This window comes from Musa acuminata, chromosome BXJ1-11, assembly GCF_036884655.1.
Source record: "Musa acuminata AAA Group cultivar baxijiao chromosome BXJ1-11, Cavendish_Baxijiao_AAA, whole genome shotgun sequence".
NCBI lineage: Eukaryota > Viridiplantae > Streptophyta > Magnoliopsida > Zingiberales > Musaceae > Musa > Musa acuminata.
The window spans coordinates 10,796,957-10,815,406 of record NC_088337.1 but is presented as its reverse complement, the minus strand read 5'-3'; positions in this window follow the sequence as shown (position 1 = coordinate 10,815,406).

The following is an 18,450-nucleotide window of genomic DNA, read 5'->3' as shown; positions in this document are numbered from 1 at the left end:
ATGTTTCACTTTCATTAAGTATAAAAATTCTAATATAATTTTTGAAAGTATAAGAATCAAGATATTAAAGATAACTAATTACAGGCAATAATATATAATTAGTCTGATTTCTCCTTATAAAAGCCTCAGAAGCCAAGTGGGCATCCTACACTGATTTACAAAGCTAATGGCAAAATGTTATACCCATTGACTATGTTTAAAGTGGGGGTAATTACATATTACCTCATACAGTTACATAGGACTAGCATCTCGATCTCTATATCCCTACACTTACAAAAATAAAATATTTAACCCCAATTCTTCTCACGTCGTAAATTTCATCGTGCATAGAAGGAGCAAAAGTAATTTCATATGAACTTCCCAACTTTTCTCCCTATGGACGACACTGGCATCGGTGGGGTGCAAGGACGACAACATCGGTGGCATTCGAGGTCGGTGCTCGGAGCTCTTCTGGAATGCCACCCTCGCACGCCTCAAGTTGTGTTGTGGACAACATACCAGCGGCACCATTGGTGGCATGCGAGGCCGATGCTTGGATCTCCTTTGGAATGCCACTCTTGTGTGCCTTCGATTGTGTTGCATATGGCAAACCAATGTTAGCGTCAAGTAAAAAACATTCCGCTACCAACTCACCCATTTCTTGTGAAAGAAGAGTACGATGGATAGGCGAGGGCAACTTGATGTCTATGTTCTCCAAACAGTTCGTGGGGGTGGCACTGAGGCCATGGATGTGAGAGGAGGATATGTACTAAGGCCATGGATGTGAGAGGAGGACAAGCTCTTCGAATGGGCCTTGGTGGCGTACTTGGAGGGCACCTCGGACTAGGGGTTCGCCATCGCGGTGAAGCTAGCACAATGACATTCTGCCAAGGTGTGGGAGCGCTACCAGGCCCTAGTGGAGAATTGTGACTATAGGGAAATCTAGGGGCGATAGCAAATCCGCAATAGAAGAATATAAAACAAAATTCTCAAATTTCCCAAAAGGTGTTCATCGTCGGGTAAAGATTAGTGTGCAGAACCCACGAAACTGAAAACCACGTGTGAGATAGTTGTGTTACCTAGGGAGATCGTATGTCTCTGAATTCCTACTTATCTATATGATAGGATGAAAGAGGTCAAGCGTCCTCCTCTCTAGTGGTGATCCACATGATAGGGGTTGCGTAGACGCTCCTCAAATCGCTACCCAAATCTCCACACCTATTGGCTAAGGAAGAGAATGGGAGAGGAGAATAGGAGATGACAACCAAGAAGCCAAGTCTATAGCCCTTTAGTTATCTCCTATTTATAGAGGTCCCCTATCAACTTAACCCTAATGGATCTTGCCCTATTGGGTATTGGATCTCTATCCAATTACCTAATCCTCTTAGATTAGTAGGTCCCTACCCAATAATATCTTATTAACTCTTATTGGTGCTAGTCATAAGTACCATACAAGCCAATCACGTGAGTGATGACATGTGCAACTTGACATGCAGTCTTTTTACTTATTATTATTATTTGATATTTTATCATTTAATATTGCTTGTTGCATGAATATATTATGATATCCATGGATATGTACAATAGGAATCAGATCGTGATGAGATCACGATAGTGAGACCAATTTACCTTTAAACACAAATCCTAAATAATCCGAGTCATAGGTTACTCGAGAGGGACATCGAGATAATCAGACAGACTAGTGTGCTGCATACTCGTCCATATGATGGATGTAGTTGGTCTCATAGTTGTTCATGAGGGGACACTAGGGATATAGTGTAAGTGCTCATTGGAGAATGAGTTCACTGATTAATCCACTCACGGAATGCTGGATGGTTGATAATGTCTTATTGTTAAACAGTGATTCTGTCGTCCCAATGGTGTATATGATCCTTAGACTTGAGACACCAATGATATCCTGTATGAGTACACCACTCTTTGATACCGGACTTATAGGTATGGAGGTTCCAAATCTAGCACAACCGACCATCAAGAGTGATAGTAAACCTTACGAGGGCTATTGAGTGTCGATAGAGGATCATCCGCTCTCGGTGTCATGAGAGGAATATCCTATGTGTTCTTGCTCAAAAAAATCCCTAGCTAGGGTCATTCAGATTAAGAGAGAAAGAGTTCTCCGTGAGAATCTGATTAGAGTGAGACTCAAATAAAAATTGTATGGGCCTAATAATACCATGCCCAATATATAGTCTCTGAGGTATTAGATAGATGAGGGACTATATATACATAGTAACTAAGGACAGATAGGTCCAAAGGATTGGATTCCCCTGTATCATCTAAGGACTATTGCGTAGTGGCCTAGTACGTCCATAATCGATGAGTTGAGTAAATTATTATGGAGATAATAACTCACTGAGCCAAAAGAAGTTCTGATAGGTATGACTCATGGCCAACTCGATATTGGGCCTAGAGGGTCATATACATATGGTAGGCGTTGCGACGAGTAGAGATTTGGATATGAGATATTCGTCGGACCCCCTATCTTATTGGATATCCAATAAGCCCGTAAACTATTGGATCCTATGGATGAGATCAAATAAGAGCCAATGAGAGATTATTGGATAGAAATCCATTAATCTAAGAGACTTGGGTAGTTGGATAGAGATCTGATACCCAATAGGGCAGGAACTATTAGGGTCAAGTTGATAGGGGGCCTCTATAAATAAGAGGGAACCAAACACCCATAGGCTAGAGGTTTTTGATTACCACCTCTTATTCTCTCCTTCTCTTCTCCTCCACAAATAGCAGGCTTGGAGATTTGAGGAGTGTCGTCGTAACCCTACTATCTGTATCACCGCTAGAAAGGAGGACGCTTGACCTCCTTCATTCTCTCCTATAGATCTGCAGGGATTCAAGGATATACGATTTTCCTATGTAACACAACTATCTAAAGTGTGGTTTTTAATTTTGTGGATTTTGTATATCAATCTTTGCACCATGACGAACACATCTTTGGGAAATTTAGGGATTTCATTTTATGTTTTTTTACTACGCATGTGATGTCGCCCCTAGAATTTCTTACAGTGGTATCAGAGCTAGGTTGTTCGTAAGATAGATAAGTTTTAAACTGAGTGTATTGTGTTTTAGGAAGACTTTTTTCATCAAAATCATTAACGCAAAAGATGAGAGTTGCTGCCCTCGTAGGTTGGCTAAAGGCTGCTTGCAGCCTTGGCCGAGAGCTCCCAAGGGAGGTCTCGGCCACCTACGTGTACGGGTTGCAGGCGGTCAGCAAGTGGCAACCCTCTACCAGCAGGCAGGCCACTTGCGCATAGGCACTGCACCCATGCGTAAGGGTGGTGCTTGTGGGCGCTGGGCCCGTGGGCGAGCCCCCTTGCGGGTGACACTTGCTAAAAAGGGCGGCACCTGCAAGGGGTAACCGTCGCCCCCTAGCAGCCCATGAGTGAGGCGCCTACTGTTAGGATCGGAGCGGCACTAAGAGGGAGGGGGGGGGGGGTGAATTAGTGCAGCGGTAAAGTGCGATAAACTTTTGACGATTTAAAACCTTTCGGAAACTTCGTACGATAAAAGTAATGTTTTCGTTTGAAACCGTTTCGATTTCGTTTTAACTTGAAGGGATAAGTAAGACGAAGACAAAGAAGTAGAGCATTAAAGTGCAAATGATTTGCAGCAATATCAATGACAATAAGTAAATGCAAACCAGAGATCACGCAGATTTTACAGTGGTTCGGTCAAATGACCTACATCCACTTGCGAGGCCCCTCTTCGATGAGGCTCCCACCTTCCACTAGCAAATCTTCTTGAAAGGGAAGGGTAAATACCCCTCTTACAACTTTTTACAAGCGGTTCACTCTCTTACAGATTTTCAGCAAGAAAGAAGGAGGTGAACACTAGCAAATTGAAAACAAGACTAGCAAAGACTTTTCTAAGACCTTTCTCTCAAACAATTACTGCTCAAAAAGTTGTAATCTCAGCTGAGATTTGAGGGGTATTTATAGGCCTCAAGAGGATTCAAATTTGGGCTCCAAAATTTGAATTCTCTTTGGTTCCCGATGCTGGCGATGCCACCGCCCAGCCCAGGCGGTGCCACCGCCTGGCTCTCGGGTTCTAGGCGGTGCCACCACCAAATCTGGCGGTGCCACCGCCTACACTATTTCAGCTCACTGGTAGGGCTCCAAAATTGGCCCAAACCAGTCCGAACTAGAGTTGATCTTGACGAGTTCCAACGAGCTTCTTCGGCAAGCTCCGATCTTTCTCGGCAAGCTCCGCGAACTTCCAACGAACCTTCCGGCGAGCTTCCGAAAAACCCTTCGGCAAGCTCCCTACTCATTCTCGGCTAGTTCCGGCAGCATTCCCGACGAACCTTCGGACTTCCGTCGAACTCTCGAACTTACAGTGAATCTTTCGTGCTTGACTCTGATACTTTGTTTTGCTTTATGTCTTCGTCATTATCGTAGTTAATCCTGCACACACAAGCTAAAACTCTACTCCGATCTAGATAATTATTACAACGCGAATTGACATTCTATTGCCCGGCACGTCATTGGTTGGCGCTTCGTCCGATTCTTCAGCGCATCGTCCTCTCTTGCGACTTGTTGCCCAATCGGCGGTTGACCTCCGCAACCCCGATATCCTTGGCGCAATTCCGCTCTTGGCCCGATGCCCGATGTCCGAAGCCTTCTGCCATCCAATATCCTAACGTGATCTCCTCCGGCGCAACGTGAATTTCTCCTGCGTTAACTGTCTAATCCTGATCGAGTAGACCTCCTGCATCACTCAAAATGTAGTTAAACATCTAAACACAATCAATTAGTTTCATCATCAAAATCCGAGATTCAATAATCTCCCCCTTTTTTATGATGACAACTAATTGATGACTAACGGAGTTAACCTTAACTCCCCGGAGTTTAACCAAACTCCCCCTATCAATATGCCTTTGATAGAACACTTGGATTATCCCAAATCCAAGTAACATTCATCACATGTTATGAAAAAACATTTAAACCATCATGCAAATATATATAAAATATTCAATTCAATGCATGAAGTCATCAATATACTTCTCCCCCTATGTCATCAACAAAAAGGAGAAGTTCCTACTCTTACGTGTTTAGAGATAAAATGTTCCATACATTGCATGAAAGGAAATGCAATGTATAATTTGCAAGTTTTGCTTCTTGTGATAGGCAAGATAGCAACTTTGCAAATTTTTGTTCTTAAGATAGGCAAGCTTGTGATGTTTAAGATAGCAAGCTTTTTCTTCTCTTTTGAGAAGTGTCATTTTTGCTTTCTTAGCAAAAATGCAAGCTAGCAAAGTGTTTGAAAAAGTGATCAAGTTTTGCAACATACAAGCTAGCAAAAATTTCGAAAGCAAATACAAGATAGCTTTCTTGTTGAAGTGTGTAAGCTATTGATTCTTGCTTCCTATTGTAATGTGCAGGTTGCAAGTCTTGCTTCTTGAGATAGGCAAGATAGTGATATTCAAGAAGACAACTTTTGCCTCTTGAAATAAGCAAGTTAGCAATCTTTGCTACTTAAGATAGGCAAGCTAGCAATCAAGTTTTTGCATCTTCTTGACTTGTGCAAGCTAGCTATCTCCCCCTTTGTCATTGTGAAAAAGAAGAGAAGACCCTTTACATCAATTATGACAAAGGTAAGTATCAATCTTATTTGTGCATCATCATATTTTCAAATTAGAATATGCACATTTTCAAAAATCTTATATTCATTCATGCACAATATTGAATAAATCGATCAACATTATGAGGATATAATACATGATACTAAAATTTTTAACTATTTATCAACATTTTGATCATGATACCAAACATTCATCATTTAGAGTATTCATGAGACAAAACATTAAATCAATATTTATAATACATCATTTTGGCAATAACTCATAGTATTTTAAATCATGATTTAATACATTACATCATAATTAAAAAGCACAAGTATTGTATGCATCATTGCAAATCATAAACATTTCAAATAATCATGGTATTAATCTGTCAAATTGCATCCTGTCATGAATGATCATAACTTTTTCCCATTTTATCATTGTAAACAAGAAAGAATAAGGGAAGAACAAAATAGTGCATAATATTTCAATTATTTCAAGGCATACAAGCCATAAATCCAATGGTATCATGTCATGAAAGATAAGACCTCTTGAATTACAAAAGACATGATTCATTTTTTCAAATCTCTTCCTTTTATAAATAACAAAAATTGTATGTGTACAAAGAAGAGATTGTGATTAAAAAAAATCTCTAGTAAATTCAAGAAATCAAGATCATAATTTAAATACAAACTCATTCAAATTCAAATCGTCAAATTCATCAAAATCTCAACATTATTTTCAAGAGATTCAAAATGTCATACATAGATTTATCATAATAATCATCAAGATCAATAAGATAGAGAAAAATAATTTTTCAAGGAAAAAATATTTTTCTCTTTTTAGTTGTTTCAATTCATATGATTTTATTTCATTTATGCCAAATAAAAACATGTATCATGTTTAAAACCAAAAGTGTAAGATTTATTACAACAAAGATCAATAAGGCACTTCCATTATCGTAAAAATCAATAATCCGTAAATCGCAAGATTCATCATGCATAATTTTAAAATTTATTAAGCATGATCATTATGCATGACACTAAAACATGGTTTCAAAATATGTAATATTTTCATTACACAATTTCATCATTATACATCATCATATTTTCAAATTCAAACATGCACAATTTCAAAACTATATCTTTTATTTTTCATGCATGATACAAATAACTCAATCATTAATATGGGCATATCGTACATGATATTCAAGCATTCATGATAAATCATTTTGGCAACATGATCATAGTTATTCAAATGATAGTATCTAAATGTCAAAATTCAGTACATCCTATCATGCATGATCATTAACTTCTTATTTGAATTTCATGCATTATTTCATTTCATCACATAAGGAATATCAAGAAGAGTTATTGGGTGATGAGATAAATATTTCATGAGTACAAGGAATTGCATAAAAATCATATCATGAAAAGATAATAATAGAAGACACGTTTTGTTTTGAAAAAATCTCCTCTTAAATAATCAAGGAAAAATCTTAGGAGATCATGATATAGATAAAATTCATTCAATCTTAGAATAAGATATTAATTCAAGCATATACAATTTTTCAATTCATTATGAATCATAAAAAGAATTGTGGTTCTGAAATATCATGATTCATTTAGGAAAAATTTCTCTTTAGTGCACGATAAGAAGAAATATAGCAATGATACCAATCATAATTCATTTGGATAATAGATGCTAAAAAGGAACATTGAGGATACAAGATCTTGATTTTTATAGAGTAAATCTCAAGTTATAAATCTCAAAAAATCAAGAAAAAGCTCATTCATAATTCAAGTGATTTACAAGATATCATAAATGAATTTATCACTTGTATTTCATCAAAATCGAGAACTCAAGAGATAGAAAATGATTGAAGCATTTAACATGATTGAAGCATGATTCATATTTAAAATGTATCTTATGTCGTAAATACGAATCAAGCATTTGTCAAATCTAAAATCATCCTCAAAATTACATTCAATAAATTCATATATGACAAGCATAGATTTATTGAAAAATCAATAAGATAGAGGATTACATTTCATTTTTATAAATTTCTATTCATGTGATTTGCTTCTTATGAGCATGCCTTTGCTTTTTTTTTAAAAAAATGTCAACATTCAAGATAGAAAGGTAAATTTCGTAAAATGAATTATCAAGCATGATTCCATGATAACATCCTTTTAATATCTTGATATTCATTATCAAGTATGATTTAAAAAAGTATGCTCAAGAGAAATCATTAAGACCAAATGCATGATACACTCATTTATTTTCAAAATATTCATCATGTTTATTTTCATGAGATTCACAAGATTGGTAAACTAAATTCATTAATCTCAATAGGATATAAAATTTATTTCCATTTCATATAATTGATTTCATGTGAGGGTGTTTAAGTCTTTTTGTGAAAACATGTATCATCATTTAAAATCAAAACATAAGTTTCGTCGTAAAGCCGTCAAGACCAAACACATCAAAAATAAAACATCATGATATCACATCTATCATCAAAAGACTATCAAGAAATTCATACATATATTTACATGCACTATGTCATCTTAATATGTCATGAGAATGTCATCTTAATTCGTCATAAAAATGATTAAACCAAAAACATGTTAATCCAAAATGAGAGTATCAAATCAACATTTACTTCAAAAACTCATGCATGACATAAAATCATCAAAATACACATGCATGGATTAATCCTAAGCATTATCACATATCATATAACTATCATCCATAATGTTGCATACATCATTCAATATTTCAAAAACATAACATGCATGAAACCTTAGCAATATACTTTTCATGATCAAATTTTTTAATTTTTCAAAGATGCTAAAAAGAAAAACATGATATAATTTTTGAAAAATAATTTTTTATTTCCTATTCTATAGTAAGCACTCATGAAAGACTTCAAGTAATTTCAAAATAATTCAAGAGAGTTGAGTTACTTACCTTGTAGTCGAAGCTAGTCAAAACCCAATTCGTCGTTTCACCTTTGGAAGTTTTTGATTCATCCTTGGTTGCCTTCCTCTTCTTTGGCCTCTTCCTCCATTCAAGTTCATTGTTTATTTTAGATTTTTGTTTAATAAACTTATTAAGATTTAGTGTTCGAAGTTCAAGTTCATCATTGTCCTCATCACTTGAGTCATCGCTCAAGTGGTATTCATTTGTCCGGAGTTCCAAATCCTTTCTATTCTTTGGAAGGTGGTTCAAGTGTTCATTGTGTTCATCATGTGCATTGTGCACAATTTCATATGTCATCAATGAGCCGATAAGTTCTTCAAGTGGAAAAATATTTAAATCTTTTGTTTCTCGTATTGCCGTTACTTTTGATTCCCAGGCTTTAGAAAGTGATCGTAAAACTTTACTAACAAGTTCAAAATTCGAGAAACATTTGCTAAGAGCTTGTAAACCATTGATTACATCCGTAAAACGGGTGTACATGTCAACAATGGTTTCGCTCGGCTTCATTCGAAAAAGCTCAAAATCATGCGTTAAAATGTTGATTTTCGAATCTTTAACTCTAGAAATGCCTTCGTGTGTGATTTCAAGAGTGTGCCATATGTCGAAAGCCGTTTTGCACAAAGAAACCCGATTGAACTCATTTTTGTCCAAAGCGCAAAATAAGGCATTCATAGCCTTTGCGTTTAAAGAAAACATCTTCTTCTCCAAATCATTCCAATGGTTCATTGGAAGAGAAGACATTTCAAATCCATTTTCGACTATGTGCCATAAATTCAAATCCAAAGAAAGTAAGAAAACTCTCATTCGAGTTTTCCAATAAGTGTAGTCCGTCCCATTGAAAAAGGGAGGACAAATGAGAGAGTGACCCTCTTGAAAGCCGTAAAGAGCCATTTCTATTTGGGTGTTAAACCAAGGTAGAAAAATGTGGCTTTGATACCAATTGTTAGGATCGGAGCGGCACTAAGAGAGGGGGGGGGGGGGGGGGGGGGGGTGAATTAGTGCAGCGGTAAAGTGCGATAAACTTTTGACGATTTAAAACCTTTCGGAAACTTCGTACGATAAAAGTAACGTTTTCGTTTGAAACCGTTTCGATTGCGTTTTAACTTGAAGGGATAAGTAAGACGAAGACAAAGAAGTAGAGCATTAAAGTGCAAATGATTTGCAGCAATATAAATGATAATAAGTAAATGCAAACCAGAGATCACACAGATTTTACAGTGGTTCGGTCAAATGACCTACAACCACTTGCGAGGCCCCTCTTCGATGAGGCTCCCACCTTCCACTAGCAAATCTTCTTGAAAGAGAAGGGTAAATACCCCTCTTACAACTTTTTACAAGCGGTTCACTCTCTTACAAATTTTCAGCAAGAAAGAAGGAGGTGAACACTAGCAAATTGAAAACAAGACTAGCAAAGACTTTTCTAAGACCTTTCTCTCAAACAACTGCTGCTCAAAAAGTTGTAATCTCAGTTGAGATTTGAGGGGTATTTATAGGCCTCAAGAGGATTCAAATTTGGGCTCCAAAATTTAAATTCTCTTTGGTTCCCGATGCTGGCGGTGCCACCGCCCAGCCCAGGCGGTGCCACCGCCTGGCTCTCGGGTTCTAGGCGGTGCCACCGCCTACACTATTTTAGCTCACTGGTAGGGCTCCAAAATTGGCCCAAACCAGTCCGAACTAGAGTTGATCTTGACGAGTTCCAACGAGCTTCTTCGGCAAGCTCTGATCTTTCTCGGCGAGCTCCGCGAACTTCCAACGAACCTTCCGGCGAGCTTCCGAAAAACCCTTCGGCAAGCTCCCTACTCATTCTCGGCTAGTTCCGGCAGCATTCCCGACGAACCTTCGGACTTCCGTCAAACTCTCGAACTCACAGTGAATCCTTCGTGCTTGACTCCGATACTTTGTTTTGCTTTATGTCTTCGTCATTATCGTAGTTAATCCTACACACACAAGCTAAAACTCTACTCCGATCTAGACAATTATTACAACGCGAATTGACATTCTATTGCCCGGCACGTCATTGGTTGGCGCTTCGTCCGATTCTTCAACGCATCGTCCTCTCTTGCGACTTGTTGCCCAATCGGCGGTTGACCTCCGCAACCCCGATATCCTTGGCGCAATTCCGCTCTTGGCCCGATGCCCGATGTCCGAAGCCTTCTGCCATCCAATATCCTAACGTGATCTCCTCCGGCGTAACATCAATTCCTCCTGCGTTAACTGTCTAATCCTGATCGAGTAGACCTGCATCACTCAAAATGTAGTTAAACATCTAAACACAATCAATTAGTTTCATCATCAAAATCCGAGATTCAACACCTACGGGCAGCCCATGAGTGAGGCGCCTATGGGCAGCCCGTGAGTGAGGCGATTGCAGGCAGCCTGCGAGCGAGGCGCTTGCGGGCAACCTAATGTGAGGCGCTTACGGGCAGCCCGGTGGCGAGGTGCTTTTGGGGACGGCTCCCGCAGGGGCGCCCGCCTACAATGGCGCTAGCTCGAGGGGCGACACCGCTTATGGGCACACTTGCTTGTAGGGGCATCGGCACCCGTAGGGGCGCTACACCCGCGGGCAGAGGTGGCAGCCCCGCCCCCTACAATGACTGCCGCTAGCAGGGTGATGGGTGACGATGACCACAACAAAAAAAAAAAAAGGGGAAGGGCAGTAGGTTTTTAGGAAAAAAATATAATTTTGCCCTTGTGAATATGAGAATTCTAATTTTGTCCATTCTATCTAAATTACCAAAATACCCTTCATAATTCTAAAAATTCCATGTATGTCCCCAGTTTCAAAAAATATTAATTAATTAAAATTTTATTAATTATTATTATGATTATTATCTAGTAGTCCTACATGATGATGATGTGTACATGTGATGTATGATGTGGACTGATGATCTTGGACCATGTGATGTGTGTACATGTGATGTGATTATTATTATTATTATTGGGGCTTATGAGTCTCCATTTTATTTCTCGTTTATTATCAGGTCTACGTGCTTACGATTAACTTTTAATCACACGAGGAGGTGCAACGGGAGCGTGGAAGAGATAGCGGGACCCACGAGGCAGAGACGGACAATCGCGATGCATGGAGATGTGTGGAGATGCCGACATAACTGATGAGGATGAGATGGACGATCACAGGGTATAGAGATGCACTACTGTACACATAGATCTTGATGTGAATGATTATGCCCATAGTCTTGGGCCTGGTTATATTAAGCTGTGGTATATGATCATTTTGTGTGATTGCTCAAATGATGTGTGATTGCTTGTACACCTACTAGATATGTATATATATTTCCATGCAATGTATATGTGTAACATGTCATATTAGAAGACCAAATCTAAATCTCCTCTCTCGATAATATTAAGTTGGTAATCTTGAGATAATTAGATTGACCCACGTGACCTTCCATCGTTATAGGTAGGGATCGATTCTCGATGTAGGTTGAGTTGGTCGAGTCTCTCGAGGCTCACCTATATCACGATTCGCTATCTTGCCTACGACATAGAGATGTCATCGGTGACCTGAGGACATGGTATACTTGGTCGAGTCCCTCGAGGGTATATCATCGAATCAGACTCATCTTGTAACGATGGTGTTGACTTAACCGAACATCATGGTTGGTCGAGTCCCACGAGACCATGGTGGTTCAGAGGTCGAACAGGATATGAATCACAAGGAATTATGATCGGCGAGTTGCATACCTTTTGGGCTTAGTGTGATTGTTCGAGTCCCTTGAGGTTATACTAAGATACTAATTGGATCCCGATTCTCACTAGAAGTCCGCCGGAGACTTCCATTTCACGTGCTGAGGGTGTTGTGTGACCCGCCAGAAAAATAGTGGGAGTATATTAAGATAGAAGTCCATATCTTATTTATTTATTTTTTTATAAAATCTACATGTTACTTATTTTTGTTACATCTTTATTTTCAGAAAATATCGCTTTCAAATCCCTTACATGGCATATTTGATGTCAACGACCTCACTAGTTTGAATTATATAGATTGGCTCCGCAACTTGAGAATTATTCTCATGGTGGAGAAAATCACATACGTCCTTGATACAGTGAAACCTATGCCCTAGGAAGGGGCGAGCGAGGATGAGATCGTTCACTATGTGAAATACATAGATGACTCCACTCTTGCTTAGTGTTACATATTGGACTCCATGACTCCTAAGTTATAGAGACAGCATGAAAAGATGGATGTTAAATCCATTCTCCTACATGTCTAAAAATTGTTTGAGGAAGAGGGAAGGACTCAACGATATGAGATATCCAAGAGCCTCTTCCACGCTATGATGACTGAGAGAACACTAGTTCAGAACCATGTCCTAAAGATGATTGAGTAGATAGAGAAACTCAGGTCTAGGAATGGTCCTAAAGGATAACCTGTGTGTGGATCTTGTGCTTCAGTCCCTACCAGATTCCTTTTCATAGTTCATAATGAATTTTAATATGAACAAGCTTGAGGTGACTCTCCCTAAGCTCCTCAATATGTTGAGGGAGATAGAGAGCACTATCAAGAAAGAGAAGCCAATTTTTATACTAGTGAGTCCAAAAAGAAAAGGAAGGCAGAAAAGTCCCTTAAGAAGGGCAAGAGCAAGGGCAAGGACAGATCGGGTAAAGCAAATGTTGTTAAGAAATAGCTGGCAAAGGACAAAGGCTAGTGCTTCCACTATGGCAAAGATGAGCATTGAAAGAGGAACTACAAAGAGTACCTTGTAGAGAAGGTGAAACAAAAGCTTGGAGAAGCTTCAAGTCCATTTATGATCAGTCTCCATTTGCTAGACTCTTATGATAATACTTGGGTATTGGATACTAGTAGTGCTTATTATATTTGTAATTCATTACAGGTTCTGGCAAGATCAAGGAGATTGGCGAGAGGCGAGATTAACCTCAAGATGGGCAATAGAGCAAAAGTTGCTATACTAGTTGTTGGTGAGGTTACTCTAAATATGCATGGTGGAGTTATTATTGCATTAGATGCATGCTATTTTATTCCTTCGATTATCAAAAATATTATTTCCATTTCATATTTGATAGTTAGTAGATATAAATTAGTTTTTGAGAATAATGGTTGTTCAAGAATATTAGATGATGAGATCATCACGAGAGGAACATTATATAATGGTTTGTTTATACTGGACACTGCTCTACATATCATGAATGTTAAGTGTGTCCAAAAGGAAACGAGATAAGATGAATAGTGCATACTTATGGCTGTTGAATCTCGGATTTTGATGATGAAATCAATTGAAACTGTTTATGATTTGATCTACATTGTTAGTGACGTAGGAAACTTTAATCAAGGAGAGACAATTAAAGTAGGAAAAATCATGTTGGGCCAAAGTAGAACATGTCAGAAGATTGGACGTCGAGTTGGAGGATCGGTCGACGCATATGCAGAAGGCTTCAGGCCATGGGTTCGGGCATTAGGTCAAGAAGAGCGAAAATTATGCTAAGGAAATCAGAGTTACAGAGGTTAACTGGCCGATTGGATAATAGGTCGCAAGAGAGGATGATGCGTCGAAGATTCAAACGAAGCACCGATGAACTAATGATATGTCAGACAACATTTGATTAGCTTTATAATAATTATCTAGATCAAAGTAGGTTTTAGGCATAATTGGGTTGAAATTTAGCCAACTCAATTAGGGGCCAGTTGGGCCCAAGCCTGGGCTGTATTGGGCCAAGTGAAAGACCCAAATAGTGACCTAACAGGTGGAACCGTCGTGGCACAGTCTCTGAGACTATGTCAGGCGGTGGTACCGCCTAGACACATTCTCCAAGAGACTGTCAAGCGGTGGTACCGCCAAGTGGTAGGGTGTCAGGTGGTGGTACCGCTAGACTGGGCGGTGGTACCGCTCAGTGTTAATGCTGCAAGTGGTGGTACGTCCCAGCACAGGCGGTGGTACCGCCAATACCCCAAAAACCAGGGATGAGACATTTTTTGGCTCCAAGTTTGAATCCACTTGAAGCCTATAAATACCCCTCTCATCCCTGATTAACACACACAAGCATAAAAAGCTTAAAAGTGGGAAAACGCTGTAGCAATCACTTGAGAGATCCCCTCCTCTAGTTCTAACTTTAGAATTCTGTTTAGAGAGGAGAGAGTGCTTGTAAAAGGTTGTCTCCTAAACCTGTGAAAAGGAAAAGAGGGGTGTAAAAGGGTGGTTAGTTTTCGCCCATTGAAGGAAGACCGGTAGTGGAAGTGCTAGTCATAGGTGCCTTACAAGCCAATCACGTGAGTGATGGCACGTATGACTTGACACACAGTCCTTTTGCTTATTATATTTTAGTATTTATCACTTTATATTATTTGTTGCATATATGATTATATATATTGTGATGTCTTGGATTTGTGCAATGGGAATTGGATCATGATGAGATCACGATAATGAGACCGATTCACTTTTAAACACAGATCCTAAATAATCTCGGTCATAGGTTACTCGAGAGGGACATCGAGATAACCGGATAGACTAGTGTGTTATATACCTGTCCATATGATGGATGTAGCTAGTCTTATAGCTGCTCATGTGGGGGCACTATGGATACAATACAAGTGCTTATTAGAGAATGAGTTCACTGATTAATCCGCTTACAGAATGTTGAATGGTTGATGATGCCTTATTGTCAGACAGCGATTCCATAGTCCTAGTGGTATATTTGGTTCTTAGACTTGAGAAATCAAAGATGTCCTATATGAGTGCTCCACTCTTTGATACCGAACTTATAGGTTTGGATATCCCAGATCTAGCACAACCAGTTATCGGGAGTGGTAGTCAACTTACAAGGGCTATTGAGTATCAATAGAGGATCATCCACTCTCGGTGTCATAAGAGAAATGTCTTGTATGTTCTTGCTTAGACAAATTCTTGGCTAGGGTCATTTGAATTGAGAGAGAAAGAGTTCTCCGAGAGAGTCTGATTAGAGCGAGACTCGAGTAAAAACTGTATGAGTCTGATAGCACCATGCTTGATAGATGATCTTTGGGATATTAGATGGATAAGAGACTATAGGTACACGGTAATTGAGGACAGACATGTCCAAAAGATTGGATTCTCCTATATCGTCTAGAGACTACGGCGTAGTGGCCTAGTACATTCGCAGTCGATGAGTCGAGTGAATTTTATGGAGATAATAATTCACTAAGCCAGAAGGAGTTCTGATAGGTATAACTTATGGCTAGTTTGATATTGGGCCTAGAGGGTCACACATATATGATAGGCATTATGATGAGTAGAGGTTCGGATATGAGATATCCGTCGGAGCCCCTATCTTATTGGATATCCAATAAGCTCCTGAATTATTGGATCCTATGGATGAGATCCAATAAGAGCCTATGAGAGATTATTAGATAGAGATCCACTAATCTAAGAGGCTTGGCTAATTGGATGGAGATCCAATTCCCAATATGGGAGGATCCATTGGAGTTAATTTGATAGGGGACATCTATAAATAGTAGGGAACTAGTAGTTTAAATGCTAGAGCCTTTTGCTTCCTCTCCTATTCTCCTCCCCCTCTCCACCTTAGAGCAGGCTTGGAGTTTTGAGGAGCATCATCGCAACCCTGTTGTGTGGATCACTACTAGAGAGGTGGGCGCTTGACCTCCTTCACCCTCTCCTAGAGATCTGCAAGGGTTCAGGGATATACGATCTCCCTAGGTAACACAATCTATCTCACACGTGGTTTTCTATTTTACGAATTTTTTGCACACCAATCTTCGCATGACGATGAACATATATTTAGAAATTGGGGATTTTGTTTTATGTTCTTCCGTTGCACATGTGATGTCACCCCCAAGATTTCAACAACAGGAAGTCGGTGGCCTCGAGTGAAGAGAAATCGAGAGTGGATGTAGGTCACAATGACCAAACCACTATAAAATCAGTTTACATTTTCTTTTAAGCAATTTACCTTTATTGTAAATTGCTTTACTTTCTTATTGCTTTCACTATACTCCCTTACGCTTTCAAGTTAATATCATTTCGAAACGGGTTTAATCAAAATGAAAGATTTTTGAATGATGATGTTTTTACCACTGCACTAATTCACCCCCTCCTCTTAGTACCGACTCATTCCAAACAGTTGGTATTAGAGACACATTATTTTTTATTTGGTTTAACACACATTATTTTTCAGATTTCAAGAGGGTTTTTCTATCGTTCGTCCTCCTATGTTCAATGGGATGGACTACACTTGTTGGACTACACTTGTTGGAAAACTTGAATGAGAGTTTTCTTGCTTTCTATAGATTTAAACTTATGGAATATTATTCAAAATGGATTTCAAAAGTCTTCTACTCCAATGAATGAATGAAATGATTTGGAGAAGAAAACTTTTTCTTTAAATGCTAGAGCTATGAATGCTCTATTTTGCTCCTTAAACAAAAATAAATTCAATCGAGTTTCAACTTACGAAACAACTTTTAACATTTGACATAGACTCGAAATCACACGAAGGCACTAGTATAGTTAAAGACTATAAAATAAATATTTTGACATGTGATTTTGAATTATTTTATATGGAACCAAGCAAGACTATTGGAGACATGTACACCCATTTTACAGATGTCATCAATAGTCTAAAAACTCTTGGTAAAAGTTTTTTTAATCTTAAACTTGTGAATAAAATTTTACGATCACTTTCTAAAAATTGGGATTCGAAAGTAACAACTATTGAATAATAAAAAAACTTAAACTATTTTTCTCTTGAAGAACTTATCAGGTCATTAATGACCTATGAAATGACATGCAATGCACATAATGAACTTGATGAATATGAGAATAACCTTCCAAAGAATATGAATGATTTGGCACTTGGAATAAATGAAGACCACTTGAGCGAAAGTTCAAATGATGATGAACTCAAACTTCTCACTATAAAATTTATAAAGTTCATTAAACAAGAATTAAAGAATAAAAATGAACTTAAAAAAAGTTTTCAAAGAAGAAGAGAGCACTCAAGGTGGCTTGGAACAAGTTTAGTTCATCCGAAGACGAAGAACAAGCCAACAAAGGTTAGGTGGTAAACTATATATTAACGACTTTCAATGATGAGGTAACCAAAACCCCTTTGCCTTATTTCGAAATTATTTTATGCTTTTTCATGAGTTATTTTTAAATTAGTTAGTAAATAAAAAATATAGATCATACTTTTCTTTTTCTAGCTAATTTTCAAAATGATAATGACAATTGTATGTTTTATGAAAATACAAAAAAATATTAGATTTAAATCTAATTATTAATCCTATTTATGTTTTTAAGAAAAAAATAACGTGTATGTAAATTGATGATTTCTGACTTTAATTGAAAATGCTCAATGAAATCATACTTGTTGTTTTAATGACATAATGATGCAATGATGTAATGAAAGTTTTGGTACATTGTTTGATGACTTTATTCCATGCATGAGATTTTGAAGTTATACATGATGATTTTTGTGATAAATCTTGCACTTTCGTTTTAAACGATGATATATATATTTTGATTTGACAAAAAGGATAAAGGCATGCATGTATGAAATCAATCAATTAAATTGAAACAACTAAAAATAGGAAAAAAATTTCTTGAAATTTTTTTTCTCTATCTTATCAATTTTTTAAAAAGAGATTAATGAATCTATTCTTGAACTATTAAAGTGACTTTGTTAATTTGACGAATTGAATGAGTTGAAAATAAATCATGGTTTTTTTTCTCTTGATTTCTCAGAATTTTAACATAAGATTACCTTTAAAGGTCATTGACTATTTAATCTCCTAAGATTTAGTTTTATTATTTACTAAAAAAGAGATTTGTCAAGATGAATCATTTATGAATTGATCTTTCATCTTTTATGTCATGATTTTTATATAATTACCTTTGTATTTATGTGATGCTTAGAGC